The sequence below is a fragment of the Nomascus leucogenys genome, chromosome 4, assembly GCF_006542625.1.
Source record: "Nomascus leucogenys isolate Asia chromosome 4, Asia_NLE_v1, whole genome shotgun sequence".
Taxonomy (NCBI): Eukaryota; Metazoa; Chordata; class Mammalia; order Primates; family Hylobatidae; genus Nomascus; species Nomascus leucogenys.
The window spans coordinates 90799867-90806041 of NC_044384.1; the positions used below are offsets into that span (position 1 = coordinate 90799867).

At 47.5% G+C, this 6175-nt stretch overlaps 1 pseudogene; it reads right to left on the bottom strand.

Annotated features, from left to right (window-relative positions):
* Positions 1–820: 820 nt before the first annotated feature.
* Positions 821–5215, bottom strand: LOC115834660 (annotated as a pseudogene).
* Positions 5216–6175: the final 960 nt, after the last annotated feature.

Below are 6175 nucleotides of genomic sequence, written 5' to 3' on the forward strand. Positions count from 1 at the left end.
GTTCATAGGTGGAAGGAACTTGGACTTGGGACTTTGGACTTGATGTTGGAATGAGTCAAGACATTGAGAGGACTGCTGGGAAGAGATGATCCTATTTTGAGATGTAACGACATGAGATTTGAGGGTTCAGGGGGATAATGCTATAGTTGGGATGTCTCCTCCAAATCTCTTGTCAAAATGTAATCCCCAGTGTTGAAGGAGAGGCCTGCGGGGAGGTGTTTGGGTTATGGGGGTGGATCCCTCATGATTGATTTAGCACCATCCCCTTGGTGATGAGTGTGTTCACTCAGATCTGGTTGTTCACAAGTGTGTGGCCCCTCCTCACCCCTTGCTCCCAGTCTCACCACGTGGCGTGCCTGCTCCTACTTCACCTTCCACCATGAGGAAAAGCTCCCTGAGGACCTCCCCAGAAGCCGAGCAGGGGTGGGTGCCATGCTTGTGCAGCCTGCAAAACCATGAGCCATTCTAACCTCTTTCCTTTATAAATTACCCAGCCTCAAGTATTTCTTTAGAGCAATGCAAACAATGGTCTAATACACCCGGAGAGCTGAGATTGGCAAGAGTAAAATATAAAGACCATGGATAACTTTTGAAATCTAAAAATGTAAAATTAATATTATTGGGGGAGTCAACACAGGAAAGATGAGAGCACATGGGCAGAGGCTGTTGCCCATTGGTCACATGTGGTCAGCAGAGAGCAGGTGACCAGCACCCTGGAGCTTTGCAGGAAGCACCAGACAGCCTGGAGCTGAGGTGTTATTTGCAGGAGCCAAAACAAATGGGGAAAAAGACAAATTTAGCACACACAGAAAGTAGATGCTCAACTGAGCCAGGAGGAAGTCGCTAGCAAAAAGGAAAAAAACAGAGCTCTGGAAAAATAATGTGAACAGTCACAAGAAAGGGACCCTGTATGGTGCCTCACCTCTGGACAGGTATATAAAGAGCCCAGGCTCAGGGGGCTCCACACCTGCACCTCCCTCTCACCTGCTCCTCTACCTACTCCACCCTCAATCCACCAGAACCATGGGCTGCTGTGGCTGTTCCGGAGGCTGTGGCTCCAGCTGTGGGGGCTGTGGCTCCAGCTGTGGAAGCTGTGGCTCTGGCTGTGGGGGCTGTGGCTCCAGCTCCTGTGTGCCCGTCTGCTGCTGCAAACCCGTGTGCTGCTGTGTGCCAGCCTGTTCCTGCTCCAGCTGTGGCTCCTGTGGGGGCTCCAAGGGGGGCTGTGGTTCTTGTGGGGGCTCCAAGGGGGGCTGTGGCTCCTGTGGGTGCTCCAAGGGGGGCTGTGGTTCTTGTGGGGGCTCCAAGGGGGGCTGTGGCTCCTGTGGGGGCTCCAAGGGGGGCTGTGGTTCTTGTGGCTGCTCCCAGAGCAGCTGCTGCAAGCCCTGCTGCTCATCCTCAGGCTGTGGGTCCTCCTGTTGCCAGTCCAGCTGCTGTAAGCCCTGCTGCTCATCCTCAGGCTGTGGGTCATCCTGCTGCCAGTCCAGTTGCTGCAAGCCCTGCTGCTCCCAGTCTAGCTGCTGTGTCCCCGTGTGCTGCCAGTGCAAGATCTGAGGCTCTGGACTCAGGTCTCATGTGAGCCCTGCTACCCCATCTTCCAAAGCTGTGACCTGTCCTTCATCGTTGAGCCCCAAACCACTGCTCAAGATCCATTCCTTACTATAAGATGAAGCCATATCTGCCTGCCTTTTCCTAAGGAGAGTCCACCCTAATTAATGTCCATTCTCTCCTAACAAATTCTCTTCCCAAGTCAACTGCAGCTGCGGCTGAATCACCCCTCACCCGCTAGCCTCGCCTTTGCTTGTCTATTCAGAGGCCTGAGCTCCTGAACCCACTTGGATTCCTGTCTTTTCCAGCTGGAGCAGCTGGGCATGAGTGTCCCACCTGCAACAAGGTGGGCATTTAAGAGGCTTCCTCAGAGTGGCTTTGCATGTCCAACGCTCTGCTTTATCTTAAATGAAAAGTTGCAAACTAATAAAAATACCATGCCAACAAATGGAAACACATGCCTTGCTGATTTCTGTGTTGTTCGGGGTCATTACTATGGCTATGGCTATTGTTTTCTTGTTCTTGTTGTATTTCAGACTGCGTGGGTCTGATGGTGATGTTGGTGGAAGGTGCTAAGATGGGGCTGGCTGTCTCCTCTGCCTGTCGTCTCCTTCCTGGCTGACCCCTCTTTTCTCAGAATCCCTGTCTTCCTAGGTCTTTCCAGCTATTGATATGATGGAGACAGGACTGTTCCTCAGGCCAGGGCCACAGAAGCAGAAGACGCTGCTGAAAACTCTGGGGATTTCAGACTTGCCTCCTTTCCCTGGTCAGGCCTCTGCCTTCTTCCTTTGGGAAGTTTTTGTAACCAACTTACTCTGATTGTCTTTGTTGTTACACAGCCTGTTACCTCTGTAAATAAACACTCCTAGCACCAAGCCAATATTGCCTTTAAGAATTTTGAAAGGGCCGGCCTGGTGGCTCATGCCTATAATCCCAGCACTTTGGGAGGCCAAGGCAGGCGGATCACTTGAGGTTAGGAGTTTGAGACCTGCCTGGCCAACATGGTGAAACCCTGTCTCTACTAAAAATATAAAAATCAGCTGAGTGTGGTGGCACATGTCTGTAATCCCAGCTACTTGGGAGGCTGAGGGAGGAGAATGGCTTCAACCTGAGAGGTGGAGGTTGTGATGAGTTGAGATTGCGCCACTGCACTCCATCCTGGGCGACAGAGCAAGACTCTGTCAAAAAAAAAAAAAAAGAGAGAGAGAGAAACTATACTAATAGAGTTGAATTATTTCAAGTTATTTGGAAACACAGCAATTTATTGGTAGGATATGTCCATAGAAAGAACACAAAAATAAAATTCCTAAGCTGTTTTTAGTAGTCACGGTGGTGGTGGTGATAGTGCGGTTGTTATTCTGCTGTGAATGCTGTATGGAAAAAGCAAATGCATAATTAGGTTGGTATCAGAACTAGAATTTTTAGCGTGGAACTGATGAGGTTAAGTAAAAACCTTGTCATCCTGAATTTGAATTAGACATATCGATATGAAATCATGATATATTTTATCCAAATAAAAATAGTTTCCTCCTCCACTGAAAGACTTAGAAACAATGAACCATCCTGGAGCAGTGAACACTCCTAGCACCAAGGCCATTGTCTTTAAATGTTATTTATTGTATCTGCCTGAAACCTGGCTTCTCTGGTGAATGGGCTGGAAGTGAACAAGATAAATCTAGAACATCTTGTTATCCCAGAAAGCAGAGATGATAACTAAGACTAATGCAGTCACATCAAAAGAACTAAAGAGTCGGCCAGGCAAGGTGGCTCACGCCTGTAATCCCAGCACTTTGGGAGGCTGAGGCAAGTGGATAACTTGAGGTCAGGAGTTCGAGACCAGCCTGACTAACATGGTGAAACCCTGTCTCTACTAAATACAAAAAATTAGCTGGGTGTGGTGGTGCATGCCTGTAATCCTAGTTACTTGGGAGGCTGAGGCAGGAGAACCCTTTGAACCTGGGAGGCAAAGATTGCAGTGAGCTGAGATGGCACCATTGCACTCCAGCCTAAGCAGCAAGAGCAAAACTCTGTCTCAGAAAAAAAAAAAAAAAAGTAAGAGGCAAACCTGGAGAAATTCTCTGTAGACAGACTTGGGACAATCTGAACACCAGTTTCTTAAATGGGCTGATACACATCAAGTATGTTTAAACTAGGAGTGAGTAATCATACACAAAAAATAATAATACAGATACTATGCAAAATGTAAAACTTAGTTGCCTTTAGAGGATTCTAGGAATCAATTCATTATTTTGAAGATGACTAAGTAAAGGAAAATAATCAGGCACTTATTCTATCTCTGATAGACAAACTCTATCTTATGGTAACAAAATTAGAGGTAGTATTCCAGTTTATAAATAAAGAAGAAACCATAGAATTAGAAACTCACCATTTTGTAACCCCTAATGAAATAATGAGGCTATCAAATTTACTGCATGCAGCCAAATCCGTGGAAAATATATAGCCTTAAATGCATATGTTAGAGTAAAAATGAAAAACTTAAGCTCATTTAGCCGAAAACCTATCTATAGGACTGGCAGCATTGCCATGCAGAGCACAGAATGGGGTGGTAATTACGGCTATTTATAGGCATCCTGGTTCTCCTCTTCTTCTGAGAACAGGTTGGATGACAGGTGGTAGGGTGGCCCTTCCATGAGCCCTCTCTAAGTCAGGTGTGGCCATGTAATTTGCTTGAGTCAGTGGGAAGAAGTTTGAAGCACCTGCTGCAGTTTTCTGCATTCTCTGCTTCTTCTCCCACCATGACCACTAACGTTTCCAAGCAGTGGCTGCTGCTTCCAACTGAGTCCCAGAGTGATGAAGCACAGAGCAGAGTCACCAGCTGACATGCAGTGGCCTGTGATGTGAACAAGAAGTAAGCCTGTGTCGTGTGAAGTCACTGAAACGTGGGGGTGGCTTGTGTGGGCAGCGTAATTGGTCTATCCTGGTTGACCCAGAAACCTACCAGAACAAAAACATAGCATTGTGGCCCTGGTTTATTGGTCAGGGGGTGGGTGGAAAGGAAAGTTATCGGAGGCGAGAAAGGTAATTATTATGTATTTGGTAAGACTGTCCCAGATCATGTATCCCTGAGGGAAGAGTTCAGAAAACGCAATGCCACTCCCGCGTGGGTCGTTGCTGCGGCATTTATCAGAGCATTACAAGAACAGGGTGAGCTTGAAAGAACCGGCTGGTTTGCCAGCCAGGAGGAAAGTTCTAGAAAGCCTGGAGAAACCTGGGGAGCTACAGAGTTCTCAGTTCTACCTGGTAAGTGGTAAGACTTAGAAGGCCTTTGAGCAGCAAAGGACAATTAAAGCAGAAATGAAAGGAACCCTTTTTAAGGGTACACTTTGATAAGATTCCATGAAGGCGGACCACACCGCAGGTAGGGAGTTAGTGGCTGCATCCAGCCTGGCCAGTGGGGCGGGAGGGGCTGCTGTGGGGTCAGTGGATCCAGAAGAAGACGCCAGAAACTTCTCCCTACTGGCTCATTGGGCATTCTCTTTGCTTGGCCTGTGGCTCCTGTGGGTAAATTCATGTCTTGCTGTGTGATGAAGAGGTTTCTCCAGGGAAGAGGGGGAGGTGTTTGGCCCAGGCAGGACCCAGTGACCTGCAGATCGAAGACAGCCTCACTACCACAGTAATGGGCACCAGAGAAAAGCCTGCTGCCGGCCATTAGTTGGAAACAGGCCCAACAGAACCAATGCTGTCTGTGCTTGTGGGGGTAGAAGAGAAATCAAAAGAAACCCAAAACCGGCCGGGCACAGTGGCTCATGCCTGTAATCCCAGCACTTTGGGAGGATGGGGCAGGTGGATCATGAGGTCAAGAGATCAAGACCATCCTGGCCGACATGGTGAAACCTCATCTATACTAAAAATACAAAAACTAGCCAGGCGGGGTAGCACACACCTGTAGTCCCAGCTACTTGGGAGGCTGAGGCAAGAGAATTGCTTGAACCCGGAAGGCAGTGGTTGCAGTGAGCCGAGATCCTGCCACTGAACTCCAGCCTGGTGACACAGCAAGACTCTGTCAAACAGACAAACAAACAACAACAAAAAAAAACTTCCCTAAAAATGAACAGATGTCACATGATTGTTAGCAAGATTTAGGACATAGTTGTAACTCTCCATGAAATCAACAAAGAGAAAATCACAAGTTGGATAATTTATGCATAATTTTTTGATAAAATCATAGGATTGCCTGCTACAACATCCTTCATTTCACAGTTGGCCGTTACAGAATGACGCTGAAGGGAGTCACGTTGCAAAAACAACTGAGCTCCTTCTCATCCTTCACGAACGCCTCTCTTCGAGGTCAACTCACCCCGTTGGGAAGCCCCTATCTTGTCTCCTTGGCCAGCTTCTCTTTCAGGGTGAACTGCCTGATCTTCACTGTGGTGTCCTTGCCTGGCTCCCAACAGATGTTCTCCAACGTCACTTTCAGTGACATCACAGAATCCTACATTCTTTTTTTTTGCAAGCATTGCAATTTTACTGAAAATTTGCACTGTAAATATGACTGTGGAAAATGTATTTAAGAGAGCTAGTTCTGCAAAGACAGGGAAGAGATTTGGGAGGCAGGGGTGTGGGAATAAGTGATATTGTGAAGTAAATGCGCTGCTTGAGTGGAGAAAAC